This window comes from Heterodontus francisci, chromosome 3 (genome assembly GCF_036365525.1).
Source record: "Heterodontus francisci isolate sHetFra1 chromosome 3, sHetFra1.hap1, whole genome shotgun sequence".
Lineage (NCBI taxonomy): Eukaryota > Metazoa > Chordata > Chondrichthyes > Heterodontiformes > Heterodontidae > Heterodontus > Heterodontus francisci.
The window spans coordinates 186,680,155-186,696,453 of NC_090373.1; the positions used below are offsets into that span (position 1 = coordinate 186,680,155).

The window sequence follows — 16,299 nt, forward strand, 5'->3', positions numbered from 1 at the left end:
AGGTAAGTTTTTTATACTGACCGCTCCGGAACTCCGCCCTACGAGTCTGCTCCGAGAATCCCTGAGGTAAGTTTTTTATACTTACCGCTCCGGAATTCCGCCCTCCGAGTCTGCTCCGAGAATCCCCGAGGTAAGATTTTTATACCCAGCGCTCTGGAACTCCGCCCTCCGAGTCTGCTCCGAGAAACCCCGAGGTAAGTTTTTTATATACTCACCGCTCTGGAACTCCGCCCTCCGAGTCTGCTCCGAGAATCCCCGAGGTAAGTTTTTTATACTGACCGCTCCGGAACTCCACCCTACGAGTCTGCTCCGAGAATCCCCGAGGTAAGTTTTTTATACTTACCGCTCCGGAATTCCGCCCTCCGAGTCTGCTCCGAGATTCCCCGAGGTAAGTTTTTTATACTTACCGCTCCGGAACTCTGCCCTCCGAATCTGCTCCGAGAATCCCCGAGGTAAGTTTTTTATATACTCACCGCTCTGGAACTCCGCCCTCCGAGTCTGCTCCGAGAATCCCCGAGGTAAGTTTTTTTATACTGACCGCTCCGGAACTCCGCCCTACGAGTCTGCTCCGAGAATCCCCGAGGTAAGTTTTTTATACTTACCGCTCCGGAATTCCGCCCTCCGAGTCTGCTCCGAGAATCCCCGAGGTAAGATTTTTATACCCAGCGCTCTGGAACTCCGCCCTCCGAGTCTGCTCCGAGAATCCCCGAGGTAAGTTTTTTAGACTTACCGCTCCGGAACTCCGCCCTCCGAGTCTGCTCCGAGAATCCCCGAGGTAAGTTTTTTATACTTACCGCTCCGGAACTCCGCCCTCCGAGTCTGCTCCGAGTCCAATCATAATGATTACAAATTATATACATTGATTATTGGAGACCAATGGAAGCGGTTACCAGGCGTGGAAGGGGCTGCATGACCAGCCCATGGACAGACATTACTCATTAAAATAAAAGCAAAATACTGCGGATGCTGGAAATCTGAAACAAAGACAAGAAATGCTGGATTCACTCAGCAGGTCTGGCAGCATCTGTGGAAAGAGAAGCAGAGTTAACGTTTCGGGTCAGTGACCCTTCTTCGGAACTGACAAATATTAGAAAAGTCACAGATTATAAGCAAGTGAGGTGGGGGTGGGGCAAGAGATAACAAAGGAGAAGGTGCAGATTGGACCAGGCCACACAGCTGACCAAAAGGTCACGGAGCAAAGGCAAACAATATGTTAATGGTGTGTTGAAAGACAAAGCATTAGTACAGATTAGGTGTGAATATACTGAATATTGAACATCAGAAAGTGCAAACCTGAAGAAAAACAACCCGAAAAAAACAGTGGGTAAGCAAACTGAACAAACTAAGATGAAATGAAATAAATGCAAAAAAAGATTGTAAAAAATGTAAAAAGGAATGTTAAAAAAGGAAGAAAAAATAACTAAAAATGAAAGTAAAATGGGGGGCTGTCATGCTCTGAAATTATTGAACTCAATGTTCAATCCGGCAGGCTGTAGTGTGCCTAATCGGTAGATGAGATGCTGTTCCTCGAGCTTGCGTTGATGTTCACTGGAACACTGCAGCAATCCCAGGACAGAGATGTGAGCATGAGAGCAGGGGGTAGTGTTGAAATGGCAAGCAACCGGAAGCTCAGGGCCCCTCCCTCCCAGAACCGTGACAGGGTTCCCCTTGTCCTCACTTTTCATCCCACCAGCCTCCATATCCAAAGGATCATCCTCCGCCATTTTCGCCACCTCCAGCGTGATGCCACTACCAGTCGCATCTTCCCTTCCCTTCCCCTGTCAGCATTCCGAAGGGATCGTTCCCTCCGCGACACCCTGGTCCACTCCTCCATTACCCCCACCACCTCGTCCCCGTCCCAGGGCACCTTCCCCTGCAATCGCAGGAGGTGTAATACCTGCCCATTTACCTCCTCTCTCCTCACTATCCCAGGCCCCAAACACTCCTTTCAGGTGAAGCAGCGATTTACTTGTACTTCTTTCAATGTAGTATACTGTATTCGCTGCTCACAGTGTGGTCTCCTCTACATTGGGGAGACCAAGTGCAGACTGGGTGACCGCTTTGCGGAACATCTCCGCTCAGTCCGCAAGCAGGACCCTGAGCTTCCGGTTGCTTGCCATTTCAACACTCCCCCCTGCTCTCATGCTCACATCTCTGTCCTGGGATTGCTGCAGTGTTCCAGTGAACATCAACGCAAGCTCGAGGAACAGCATCTCATCTACCGATTAGGCACACTACAGCCTGCCGGACTGAACATTGAGTTCAATAATTTCAGAGCATGACAGCCCCCCATTTTACTTTCATTTTTAGTTATTTTTTCTTCCTTTTTTTACATTCCTTTTTACATTTTTTACAATCTTTTTTTGCATTTATTTCATTTCATCTTAGTTTGTTCAGTTTGCTTACCCACTGTTTTTTTCAGGTTGTTTTTCTTCAGGTTTGCACTTGCTGCTGTTCAATATTCAGTTTATTCACACCTAATCTGTACTAATGCTTTGTCTTTCAACACACCATTAACATATTGTTTGCCTTTTCTCCGTGACCTTTTGGTCAGCTGTGTGGCCTGGTCCAATCTGCACCTTCTCCTTTGTTATCTCTTGCCCCACCCCCACCTCACTTGTTTATAATCTGTGACTTTTCTAATATTTGTCAGTTCCGAAGAAGGGTCACTGACCCGAAACGTTAACTCTGCTTCTCTTTCCACAGATGCTGCCAGACCTGCTGAGTGATTCCAGCATTTCTTGTCTTTGCTTGTGACGGGATTACTCATTGTGTTTTCCATTCCTTTCTAATCCCCCATCCTTGGTTCTCATGTATGCACACCACCTTGTCTTAACATGTTACAGGCTGGTATCTTTGTCAGCATTCCACAAGGACATCTGCTTTTTATTGAGTAAGTCTTTGTTTGAATTTAGGTTACTCAGCTCCTGTGTGGAATGTGGTCAAGCTGGCTAAGCCTCATGACGCCTTGCAACCTCTTCATTGTTCACGAAGATTATATATTACTAGTTACTCAAATAACATTTTTACAATATGATATTTACTGCATGTGCCTCTGCGCTTGGGAAAACCCTTCAACAGAGTGATCAAAAGAGTGGATAAGGTAGATTATTTGATTGACATCCCTGATTGCCGGAAGAAGAACCGGTTGTGTCACATTAATTTGCTCAAACCATATTACCGCAGACAGGAGGATAAGCCATTGCAGGTAGGCCAGGTAATCAGGACTGTTGAGAAGGAAAAGGATAGTGAGGATGAGGCAGGAGCAGGCCGAGGAAATTCGCAGGTTGACCCCCCAACTATCCAATCAGCGAATACAGAATGGTTAGGAAAATTAAACAATAGGCTTTTACACTTAGAGGCAAAACAGCGTGAAGTCCTACCAGGACCAATGTTTAGTGATAAGCCAGGATGTACAACCTTAGCCACCCATGATGTGGGTATAGGGGGAACCATTCCTTTAAAACAACATCCTTGTTGCTTCGGTCTAGACAGACAGGCCCAAGTGGAAGCAGAGGTACAATGCATGCTGAAGGGCAGCTTAGATGAACCTAGTCAGGAAAGCTGGAATTCGCAGATGGTCTTGATGTCTAAACCTGGTGGGCCAGCTCAAACTTGCATAGACTCTAGAAAAGTCACTGTGGTAAAGAAGGCAGACTACTACCCGAATTCTCATTTAAAGGACTGTAAGGACAGAGTGAGCAACACAAAGTGTCTGAAAGAGACTGTTGGAAGGATACTGTCAAATTCCTTTGACACCCCAGGGTAAGAAAAAACCAGTGTCAAATGATGCCACTTAGGTGAAGGGGTTCTCGAGAAACCTCTCAGAGAATAGTAAACCCAGTAGTGGTCAGTGCTCCTAGCTGTGCAGCTCACCTGACTGAGGTGATGGACAATAGGGACACTTGGAAGGAAAACATGAAACTATTGGAAGACTATGATGGTAAATTTGAAATGGGCTAATTGGAACAACGTTTTGAAAATTTATAGCCGAAATGTTCCGATGGAACTTGTTGCTGTAGTCGAAACATTTTATTTTTTGGAAATGAGTATATCTCTAAATGCATTAAAAAAAGTTAGAATTTTTTCAATTTGTATTTTTTTTACCCATCGTAATTAAACACATTTCAGGAATGGTGTTTCATTCCGCTAGGGGCTGAGGTGCCATGGTCCTGTAGTTTTTTTTGGAATATGCAGTTTGCCTTTCAGGCTTGCAAGGGATCAGTATTGCTTTAAGACCCGGCAAGCCTCAGGAGTTATAGGAAGGTGCATTTTCGTTGCCTTAGAAACAGCTATTTGGAGACTGTGATTCAAAGGGTGCATTCTCAATACCATGGAAACAGCCACTGGGAGTGAGCCTGATGCGATACATTTGTTACAATTCAGTTTTGAACTGGCTTATGAGTTGAAGACAGTTTGTTCTAACAGAACACACTGACAGAAGACACAGCTGTGATGAGCACACCTGAAGAAAGAGCTCTCAACCATTTAAACTAAAGGAATATGATTTTCGTCTGTTTAATTATTGTCTCTCAAAATTCTAAGAAAAATTCAAGCCAAAACAGAGATTTCTGGTAATTTAAATTGAAGAAAAGGAAGTTAGACTGTGACAATCTTTTATCCCTCAAAAACTCTAAAGTCATATTGATTCTGTTGAAAGTGTTTGCAAGTCATTAATTGTTGACATTTGCTGGAGAAGGAAAGCAACATCCTGCAAGGACTTCAAGCAACATTGGACTGTAAATTTGCAAGGACTCTAATTTTTTCTATTTTAAATGTTGATTATATCTTCATAGTGTTTAAGAATTTAGTTCTTCTAATTAAAGAGATAATTTGTTGATTTAAAGACAGCTGGTTTCGTTAGCCTCATTCGGGTGTTAATAGATGGTACAATTTGGCTGGAGATATGGCAGCTAATTTGTGCACAGCAAGGTTCTACAACCAGCAAGGTGATAATAGCCAGATAATCTTATTTAGTGATGTTGGTTGAAGGATAAATATTGACCCAGGACACTGGGGAGGACTCCCCCAAAAGACTGCATGGCCGACAGTGCAGCACTCCCTCAGTACTGCACAGAAGTGTCAGCCTGGATTATATGCTCGAGTCTCTGGAGTGGAATGAGTTAAGAATGGGTTAAGACTGTTAGCCAACCTGTTGTGTGTTGTTGTATTTTGTAGCATAGCTAGGACCTTCTGAAGAAAGTCTCAGAATCAGGATAAGGTCAACTCTGAACACTTTATTATTTACATAATATGATACACACTCTCATCAAGCCTCCTAATCTCGCATCCTTCGTGCTGGTACTTCTTCTCCCAAGCCTAACCTCATGTGACTGTTCCATCATCACTCTTACAGTGGGAGGGTTTTCTCTCACTGTCTTCAGCATTAACCCTTTACATCCTTATACTACACAACCGAATTGATGTTTCATTGGTCGCTGATGGCTATTCAGTAGGATGTGTTATTGACAGACTAACCTGGGGCATTCGAAAGGGAGAGAGCGGGACGAAGATCAGATGCCGGAAATTCGGGGGCGGTGGGGGGAGGTGGTGGTGGTAGGGAGCAGTGGGGACACCACTATTTCTCCGAGGGTCAACTTCAGGCCAACCTTTATTGGGTCTGACTTGAGTTTCGTTTAAATACCATAAGAGTCCCGAATTTCCTTGGAACAAGTGACGCTGCTGTGCCCCTTTCTTTTTAAAAAGCTGCACCATCTGCTGACCAGCAGAGATAGACTTACACTTGTGGGCAGCCTTTAAAGAGAAACAATCAAGCCTGCAAGAGACTGGGGAGGTTGAACAGTTTAGAGAAAAACCCACCACCGGCCTTGAGCCGGGTAAGGCCCTGCCCCATTTTACCGGCAGCGGCGAGGCCTCGGGGTGGCCACCACCACGCCCCCCACCCACCGCCCCGCTGCTCGGTGAAAAAATTCATTAACATATTTAAATGCATGATAATAAAGGACTAATTACCTACCTTTCCACGATGGCTGTCTCATACCGATATTCTGGAGATCGAGACAGAACACTGGTGGGGGGGAGGGGGCGGAGTGAAGTTTTCAGGGCAGAAGTGGGGAGAAGCAGGGAATATTGTTACTATTGGCTGAGGGGATGGTGGGAAAGGGTTGAAGGGCAAAGATATCTACAGTTGGGGGTGAAAGGTCAGGACCAGAAAAACAGTTTTTTTCGGTGGGGAGGGGTGAAGAGGTCATTGGGAGGCGGATGAAGAAGGGCTTTATTCTTTTATTGAATGTGAAAACTTAAAAAACACTTGCAGTTCTCTTTAAAAATGTAAATGTCTTGTAAGGGCTTCAAGCCCTTTAAAAATGGCGCTGGCGCAGTAGCGCCGGACGTCATTGCCAAGGATGTCAGCCCACCCCCTCTATGTCATCAGGGATGGGCGGTCCGCCCCCTCTATGTTAATGAGCCGCCACGTGAAATATCTTGGTGGCTCCGCGGCACACATCTCGCACGTGCGCCCTGCCAGTCTGGAAGCTTGCCGGGACAAGTGGGACCTGTACAAGAAGGATGGGTTGCATCTAAACTGGAGGGGCAGAAATATCTTGGCTGCGAGGTTTGCAGGCGTCACTCAGGGGGGTTTGAACTAGTGTGGCAGAGGGGTGGGAACTCGAGCAGTCAGACAGCAGATGAAATAACTGAGGGGGAACTAGTGAATAAGGCCAGTAAGACTAAGAGGAAGAGCAGGCAGGGAGTTGTTACTGAGCACAGCGGGACTGGTGGTCTGAAGTGCATTTGTTTCAATGCAAGAAGTATAACAAGTAAGGCAGATGAACTTAGAGCTTGGATTGGTACTTGGAACTATGATGTTGTTGCTATGACAGAGACTTGGTTGAGGGAAGGACAGGATTGGCAGCTAAACGTTCTGGGATTTAGATGCTTCAGGCGGGATAGAGGGGGATGTAAAAGGGGTAGGGGAGTTGCATTACTGGTTAAGGAGAATATCACAGCTGTACTGCGGGAGGACACCTCAGAGGGCTCATGCAGCGAGGCAAAATGGGTAGAGCTCAGGAATAGGAAGGGTGCAGTCACAATGTTGGGGGTTTACTACAGACCTCCCAAAAGCCAGCGGGAGGTAGAGGAGCAGATATGTAGACAGATTTTGGAAAGTAGTAAAAGCAACAGGGTTGTAATGGTGGGTGATTTTAACTTCCCCTATATTGACTGGGACTCACGTAGTGCTAGGGGCTTGGATGGGGCAGAATCTGTAAGGAGCATCCAGGAGGGCTTCTTGAAACAATATGTAGATAGTCCAACTAGGGAAGGGGCCGTACTGGACCTGGTATTGGGGAATGAGCCCGGCCAGGTGGTCTAAGTTTCAGTCGGGGAGCATTTCGGGAACAGTGACCATAATTCCATTAGTTTTAAGGTACTTGTGGATAAGGATAAGAGTAGGCCTCAGGTGCAGGTGCTAAATTGGGGGGAAGGATAATTATAACAATATTAAGCAGGAACTGAAGAATTTAGATTGGGGGCGGCTGTTTGAGGGGAAATCAACATCTGACATGTGGGAGTCTTTCAAACGTCAGCTGATTAGAATCCAGGACCAGCATGTTCCTGTGAGGAAGAAAGATAAGTTTGGCAAGTTTCGGGAACCTTGGATAACGAGGGATATTGTGAGCCTGGTCAGAAGGAAAAAGGAAGCATTCGTAAGGGCGAGAAGGCTGGGTACAGATGAAGCCCTTGAGGAATATAAAGAAAGTAGGAAGGAACTTTAGCAAGGAGTCAGGAGGGCTAAACGGGGTCATGAAAAGTCATTGGCAAACAGGATTAAGGAGAATCCCAAGGCTTTTTACACGTATATAAAGAGCAAGAGGGTAGCTAGGGAAAGGGTTGGCCCACTCAAGGACCGAGGAGGGAATCTATGTGTGGAGCCAGAGGAAATGGGCGAGGTACTAAAAGAGTACTTTGCATCAGTATTCACCAAAGAGAAGGACTTGGTGGATGATGAGTCTCTGGAAGGAAGTGTAGATAGTCTGGGTCATGTTGATATCAAAAAGGAGGAGGTGTTGGGCGTCTTGAAAAACATTAAGGTAGGTGAGTCCCCAGGGCCTGATGGGATCTACCCCAGGATACTGAGGGAGGCAAGGGAGGAAATTTCTGGGGCTTTGACAGAAATCTTTGTATCCTCATTGGCTACAGGTGAGGTCCCAGAGGACCGGAGAATAGCCAATGTTGTTCCTTTGTTTAAGAAGGGTAGCAAGGATAATCCAGGAAATTATAGGCGGGTGAGCCTTACGCCAGTGGTAGGGAAATTATTGGAGAGGATTCTTCGGGACAGGATTTACTCCCATTTGGAAACAAATGGACTTATTAGTGAGAGGCAGCATGGTTTTGTGAAGGGGAGGTCGTGTCTCACTAACTTGATCGAGCTCTTTGAGGAAGTCACAAAGATGATTCATGAAGGAAGGGCAGTGATGTCTACATGGACTTTAGTACAGCCTTTGACAAGCTCCCTCATGGCAGACTGGTACAAAAGGTGAAGTCACACGGGATCAGAGGTGAGCTGGCAAGATGAATACAAAACTGGCTCGGTCATAGAAGACAGAGGGTAGCAGTGGAAGGGTGCTTTTCTGAATGGAGGGATGTGACTAGTGGTGTTCTGCAGGGATCAGTGCTGGGACTTTTGCTGTTTGTCGTATATATAAATGATTTGGAGGAAAATGTAGATGGTCTGATTAGTAAGTTTGCGGATGACACAAAGGTTGGTGGAGTTGCGGATAGTGATGAGGATTGTCAGAGGATACAGCAGGATATAGATCGGTTGGAGACTTGGGCGGAGAAATGGCAGATGGAGTTTAATCCGGACAAATGTGAGGTAATGCATTTTGGAAGGTCTAATACAGGTGGAAAGTATGCAGTAAATAGCAGAACCTTTAGCAGTATTGACAGGCAGAGAGATCTGGGCATACAGGTCCACAGATTACTGAAAGTGGTACCGCAGGTGGATAAGGTAGTCAAGAAGGCACACGGCATGCTTGCCTTCATCGGTTGGGGCATAGAGTATAAAAATTGGCATGTCATGCTGCAGTTGTACAGAAGCTTAGTTAGGCCACACTGAGAATATTGCGTGCAATTCTTGTCGCCACACTACCAGAAGGATGTGGAGGCTTTGGAGAGGGTACACAAGAGGCTTACCAGGATGTTGCTTGGTCTGGAGGGTATTAGCTGTGAGGAGCGGTTGGATAAACTCGGATTGTTTTCACTGGAATGACGGAGGTGGATGGGCGACCTGATAGAGGTTTCCAAAGTTATGAGTGGCATGGACAGAGTGGATAGTCAGAAGCTTTTTCCCAGGGTGGAAGAGTCAGTTACTAGGGGACATAGGTTTAAGGTGCGAGGAGCAAACTTTAGAGGGGATGTGCGAGGCAAGTTTTTTACAGAGGGTGGTGAGTGCCTGGAACTTGCTGCCAGGGGAGGTGGTGGAAGCAGGTACGATAGCGACATTTAAGAGGCATCTTGACAAATACATGAATAGGATGGGAATAGAGGGATACGGACCCCGGAAGTGCAGAAGGATTTAGCTTCGACAGGCATCAAGATCGGCGCAGGCTTGGAGGGCCGAATGGCCTGTTCGTGTGCTGTACTGTTCTTTGTTCTTTGTTCTGGCCGCCAAAAAATTTAGTCCAATGTTTCACACCCAACTTCGAGAAAAACTTGGCTTTAGCAAACCTTGGGTTGATCTCATCTCGAGTAGGAATCTTGTGAGGACATCATTTGAGTGCACGATTCAATCTTCTGGGATCCAGGCATACTCTAATAGTACCATCTTTCTTAATCACCGTGGCTATAGGGCTACACTAATCAATGTGTTGATTTCAGGTTTAGATAGAGGATTTGGATCGGCGTAGGCTTGGAGGGCCGAAGGGCCTGTTCCTGTGCTGTAATTTTTCTTTGTTCTTTGAACACAGTGAATAATCCCTTGTCGTTCCATCATGTCAAGCTCAGCCTTTAGTTTGTCCTTCATATGGGCACTGCACTTCCATGGTAGATTTATAGACGGAACTGTTTCATCTTTCAGGTGAAGAACGACATCCCCTATAAAACTGCTCGCAGTGTCAAATCTATCTGGATAGATGGGAGTGTGGAATTCGAGACACAAACAGATCAGCCATGATCTTCTTGAATAGTGGAGCAGGCTAGAGGGGCCGAATGGCCAACTTCTGCTCCTAGTTCGTATGTATGTATGTCATTACCACCCGCTGTGTAAAAAAGTTCTTCCCCCTGCATTTTTGCACAAAGCTTTCAATCTGTATCCCCTAGTCCCAGAGAGGACGGGGAAGCGAAAAGAGAAGACACACACACACACACACACACACACAGCGTGCGGGGAGAGTGGGAAGAGAGATCAAGGTCTTTCCTGATAGATGGACATCTATCCAGAATACTCTGCATTGCTACATCAAGTGTGCAGGTAGAGATTGGCTACTCATTAAAGCAAAAGCATTGCCAGGTATGTCACTAAATCAGTTTTCAATATAGTGACGAGAAAGTAAATCAATACATTAGTCTTTTAGAGTGAAGAGGGGACATGAAAAAACACTGGCGGGCAAGATAAAGGAAAATCCTGAGGCGTTTTATAAGTATATTAAGGGTAAGAGGATAACAAGGGAAAGAGTTGGGCCCATTAGGGACCAACGTGACAATCTTTGTGTGGAACCAGATGACATAGGTGAGGTTTTAAATGATTGCTTTTCATCGGTATTCACTATGGAAAAGGATGATGTAGGTTTAGAGATCAGGGACGGTGATTCTGATATCCTTGAACATATTAGCATTGAAAGGGAGGAAATATTAGCTGTTTTAGTGGGCTTAAAAGTGGATAAACTTCAGGCCCGGATGAGATGTATCCCAGGCTGTTATGTGAGGCAAGGGAAGAGATAGCAGGGGCTTTGACAGAAATTTTCAAATTCTCTCTGGCCACAGGAGAGATACCAGAAGACTGGAGGACAGTGAATGTGGTGTCATTATTCAAGAAGGGTAGCAGCGATAAACCAGGTAATTACAGGCCAGTGAGTCGAACATCAGTGGTTGGGAAAATATTGGAAAATTCTGAGGGACAGGATTAATCTCCACTTGGAGAGGCAGAGATTAATCAGGAATAGTCAGCAAAGCTTTGTTAGGGGGAGATCGTGTCTAACTAACTTGATTGAATTTTTCGAGGAGGTGACTAGATGTGTCGATGAGGATAAAGCATTTGCTGTAGTGTACATGGATTTCAGTAAGGAATTTGATAAGGTCCCACATGGGAGATTGGTTAAGAAGCTAAGAGCCCATGGGATCCAGGTCAATTTGGCAAATTGGATCCAAAATTGGCTTAGTGGCAGGAGGCAGAGTGTAATGGTCGAGGGTTGTTTTTTGCGATTGGAAGCCTGTGACCAGTGGACTACCACAGGGATCGGCGCTGGGACCCTTGCTGTTTGTAGTGTACATTAATGATTTGACGTGAGTAAAGGAGGTATGATCAGTAAGTTCCCAGATGACACAAAAATTGGCGGTGTTGTAAATAGTGAGGAGGAAATCCTTAGATTCCAGGGAGATATAGATGGGCTGGTAAGATGGGTGGAGCAGTGGCAAATGGAATTTAATGCTGAAAAGTGTGAGGTAATGCATTATGGGAGGACTAACAAGGCAAGGGAATATACAATGGATGATAGGACCCGAGGAAGTACAGAAGGTCATAGGGACCTTGGTGTACTTGTCCATAGATCACTGAAGGCAGCAGCACAGATAGATAAGGTGGTTAGGAAGGCATATGGGAAACTTGCCTTTATTAGCTGAGGCATAAAATGTAAGAGCAGGGAGGTTATGATGAAGCTGTATAAAACGCTAGTTAGGCCACAGCTGGAGTACTGTGTACAGTTCTGGTCACCACACTATAGGAAGGATGTGATTGCACTGGTGAGGGTGCAGAGGAGATTCACCAGGATGTTGCCTGGGCTGAAGCATTTCAGCTATGAAGAGAGACTGAAAAGGCTAGGGTTGTTTTCCTCAGAGTAGAGAAGGCTGAGGGGAAATATGATTGAGGTGTACAAGATTATGAGGGGCATTGATAGGTTAGATAGGAAGAAACATTTTCCATTAGCGGAGGGGTCAAGAACCAGAGGGAATAGATTTAAGGCAGGGGGTTTAGGGGGGATTTGAGTAAAAATCTTTTCACCCAGAGGGTGGTTGGAATCTGGAACACACTGCCTGAAGAAGTGGTAGAGGCAGGAGCCCTCACAACATTTAAGAAGTATTTAGATGAGCACTTAAAATGCCATAGCATACAAGGCTATGTGCCAAGTGCTGGAATATGGGATTAGAATAGTTGGGTGCTGGATGGCCGGCACAGACAAGATGGGCCGAAGGGCCTGTTTCTGTACTGTATAACTCTATGACTCTTCTCATTTAAAGCTTCTTCACAAAAATGCACATTTGTTGTTTTTATTAGCAAGAACATTTTTTTAATGCCTTTATCTTTCGAAGTTTGCACACTGGCACCCCTCCCACCCACCCCCCCCCCCCCCACCCCCCACCCCCGGGCCGAGCAGAAATCATAATGTGGTCCTCCGCCCGAAATGATTGGACAACCCTGGTCTGAAAGCAGTCTATTTTGCAGCACAGCAGTTCCAGGAAAAGCTTTTGAGCCTAGTCCCTTTAACACCTTCCCAAACTACATTCTTACATCTAGCAATTTCTGCATGCCTATGAAAAATAAATCCCGCCCAAAACCTCAGTTCAGTGTGCCTTTAAGAATCCAGTTACTGGTGAAGGTTACATCACTGTGCCAGTAACCAAACTGACACCATCCATCATATCTTTTATTTTCGATGTGAGTGACTGCAGTTGATTCATTCAGACTCTGAAGCAGTATCAGTTTATCCCAAAATCAAGGTAGGTTAACGTGCTTGTAATTCATAAAAATTATTACGTGTGTTATTTTAAAACTTGCTGTAAAACAATGTGACAACCTAAATGCCAAAACCTCCCTGAACACCATTTGCCACTCACTTTCCATACTTAAACTGATGGACTCTGAACTCTGCAATGTCTGCCTATTTCTCTCTTACAGCATAAGTAGAAATGGTGCACATACTCAGTAGGTAAGGCAGGAGCTCCATTTAATTATTAAGTTTTTTGAGGATGTAACTAGTAGAATAGATAAGGGAGAACCTGTGGATGTGGTGTATTTGGATTTTCAGAAGGCTTTTGATAAGGTCCTACATTAGAGGTTCGTGTGCAAAATTAATACACATTGGATGGGGGGTAATATACTGGCATAGATTGAGAATTGGTTGACAGACAGGAAACAGAGAGTAGGAATAAACAGGTCTTTTTCCGGGTGGCAGGCAGTGAATAGTGGAGTACCGCAGGGATCAGTGCTTGGGACCCAACTATTCACAATATATATTAATGACTTGTGTGAGGGAACTAAATGTAACATTTCCAAGTTTGCAGATGACACAAAGCTGGGGAGGAATGTGAGCTGTGAGGAGGATGCAAAGAGGCTCCAATGTGATTAAGACAGGTTGGGTGAGTAGGCAAATGCATGGCAGATGCAATATCACGTGGCTAAATGTGATGTTATCCACTTTGGTTGTAAAAACACAAAGGCAGATTATTATTTGCATGGTGATAGATTGGGAAGGAGGAGATGCAGCGATACCTGAGTCCTTGTACACCAGTCATTGAAAGCATGCATTCAGGTGCAGCAAGCAGTTAGGAAGGCGAATGGTATGTTGGCCTTCATTGCAAGAGGATTTGAGTACAGGAGCAAGGATGTCTTACTGCAGTCATACAGGGCCTTGGTGAGACCACATCTGGAGTATTGTGTGCAGTTTTGGTATCCTCATCTGAGGAAGGATGTTCTTCCCATGGAGGGAGTATAAAGAAGATATGCAAGACTGATTCCTTGGATGGCAGGATTGAAGTATGAGGAGAGATTGGGTCGTTCAGGCATATATTCACGAGAGTTTAGAAGAATGAGAGGGGATCTCATAGAAACCTATAAAATTCGAGCAGGACTAAACAGGCTAGATGCAGGGAGGATGTTCCTGATGGCTGGGGAGTCCAGAACCAGGGGTCACAGTCTCAGGATATGGTGTTTGCCATTTGGAACTGAGATGCATGCCCATAAATACCAGCATGGACCAGTTGGGTGAAATGACCGGTGTAAATATTACGTAACTATGAATTGAGGTTCAGCAATTGGGTCATTGTCCAAGGCAAGGTAAGAGGAGTTGAAAGTTCAGAAGGAGATAGATCAGACTGAGGGCCAGATCTTGTTCTCATCCTGACGCAGGTTTCGTGGTGAGGTTGTGTGTGGAGAATCGTGGCAGAATCTCCCGCCACAGAACCCAATGCTCGGATTCCATGTTCCAATTCTCCCGGGGGCAGGATAGACCGACAACAACCTTCCCACTCAGATGCCATTTGAGGCCCTGAAGTTGCCTATTAATGGCCACTTAAGGGCCTCTTTATGCCACTGGCGCCAGGACCTTACCAGTGGTGGGGCAGGCTTCTGCCGCGCTGGAGGACACCATGGAAAACAAGGCACCCTCCCTGCCGGCTTGGAGGGAGGGGGCCCTCTTTCATGGGCAATTTGTGCCCATAGCAGACCCCCCCGCCAGGAACAACTGTACCCCCCCCAGGACTCCCCTCCCCCTGGACCGAATGCCCACTCCCCCACTCACCCCTCCCCACCGCCCCCCACCCCCTGACCAGGGCTGGGCTGAGTTGAAGTCCTGTGCAGTACCAACAGTGGCCACTGCTCCAGGTGGCACTGCCGATACTGCTGAATTGCCGGCCCTGTGATTGGCCGTCATCTCTTGGAGGCGGGATCGCCGTCCCGATGAAGTATTTAAAGGGACGGGGATCCCGTCTCCTTACACGTTGAACCCAAAGACCGGAGGATCGCTCTGGGGGCTGAAAAATGCAGAGGCGGGATTCCCCTTTTCTACCTGGCGCCGGGAGCACCGCGTCCTGCACAAAATTCAGCCCTGAGTATGGGGAGTGGAAAATTTGTCACGGCCAATCCCACATCTTTCAAAATAAAACCTTTCTCATTTTGTCCTCCATTTCCTCCATGTCAAAGCAAATTAAAGCTTTTTTTAACAAAACTAAAATCAACAGTTCGTTCCAGGAAATTTTGACTTGTGCCACTGTGAACGCATAAATATAACCTGACATAAAAACAAGAAATGCTGGAAACATTCAGCAGGTCTGGCAGCATCTGTGGAAAGAGAGGCACAGTTAACGTTTCGGGTCAGTGACCCTCCTTCGGAACCTGACCTCTGACTAGATCAAGCATTACATTGTACCAGCAATCCCTAAATTATTATCGTTCTATAATAAAGACGCAAACTCCGAGACAGTTAGTGTGTTTTCGAATTCCTCTTCCATAATAAGAAAACCAAATTACCTTGTGAAGAAATAATGCAGGCCTTTGCTCTCCAATGGCTGCATTGGAACGATGTTATCTGGGGGCCATATCTTTCAATAACTTTACTGATTATTGATTTAACTGGGCATGGCCATGCGAGTTCAATATTGTGGCTCAGCATTGCTTCACCAGCAAGAGAACATGACTGAGGTGTCATTGGACTCTGGGGCAAAATCTATTCAGCTGCGTGTCCAAAAATAAACAATACAAAGTGCATTTTAGACAAAGCTTTGCGTGTGGCAAAGGATATCCCTCGGAGATCAAGAGATGGTGTTCTTGTTTACAAGACTGTGTAGACCTTAATCTGGAGCTCTGAGTGAAATGCTGCTTCTCTAATCGCAGAACAGGTACTGTTACCCCGTGAAGGTAAGACAATCAGCAATGGTGACTCCTGAATGGATGATGTGGAAAGGTTAAAGAAGCCGGGTTTACATTCCTGGGAAAAGAGATGACTTTGAGGTGACTAGATAGGAACTTTCACAATGATGAACGGGATCGTAATCTTAAAATTACACTACTTCAGAGTGAAATCAGGAAATAATACTCCTTGCAAAGGTTATTGGAAATCTAGTCTTCGCACACCCAAAACAGTGTGGATGCTGGTGTCGTCATTTGATGTTTCCAAAACTGAGATAGATAGGGGTTTAAAGCATACGGAGCAAATAAAATAGAAAAGATAAACTAGAGCAACGCACCAGATGTAGCATTTTTTTTTAAGTCATTCATGCGATGTGGGCATCGCTGGCTCGGCCAGTATTTATTGCCCATCCCTAATTGCCTTTAAGAAGGTGGTGGTGAGCTTCAATCACTGCAGTCCATGGGAGGTACGTTCACCCACAGTGCTTTTAGGGAGGGAG

General features: G+C 45.7%; 1 protein-coding gene across 3 annotated transcripts in view; it reads left to right on the plus strand.

Annotated features, from left to right (window-relative positions):
* Window positions 1-15,657: 15,657 nt before the first annotated feature.
* Window positions 15,658-16,299, plus strand: part of LOC137365127 (xanthine dehydrogenase/oxidase-like) — a 151,290-nt gene continuing 150,648 nt past the window's right edge. The window contains exon 1 of one of the 3 annotated variants that reach the window (XM_068027904.1): window positions 15,658-15,789. The gene's annotated coding sequence lies outside the window, so the exon portion shown is untranslated. Of the gene's footprint in view, window positions 15,809-15,877; window positions 15,902-16,299 lie in introns of those variants that run through there. The other 2 variants (XM_068027903.1, XM_068027905.1) reach the window with 2 other exon arrangements.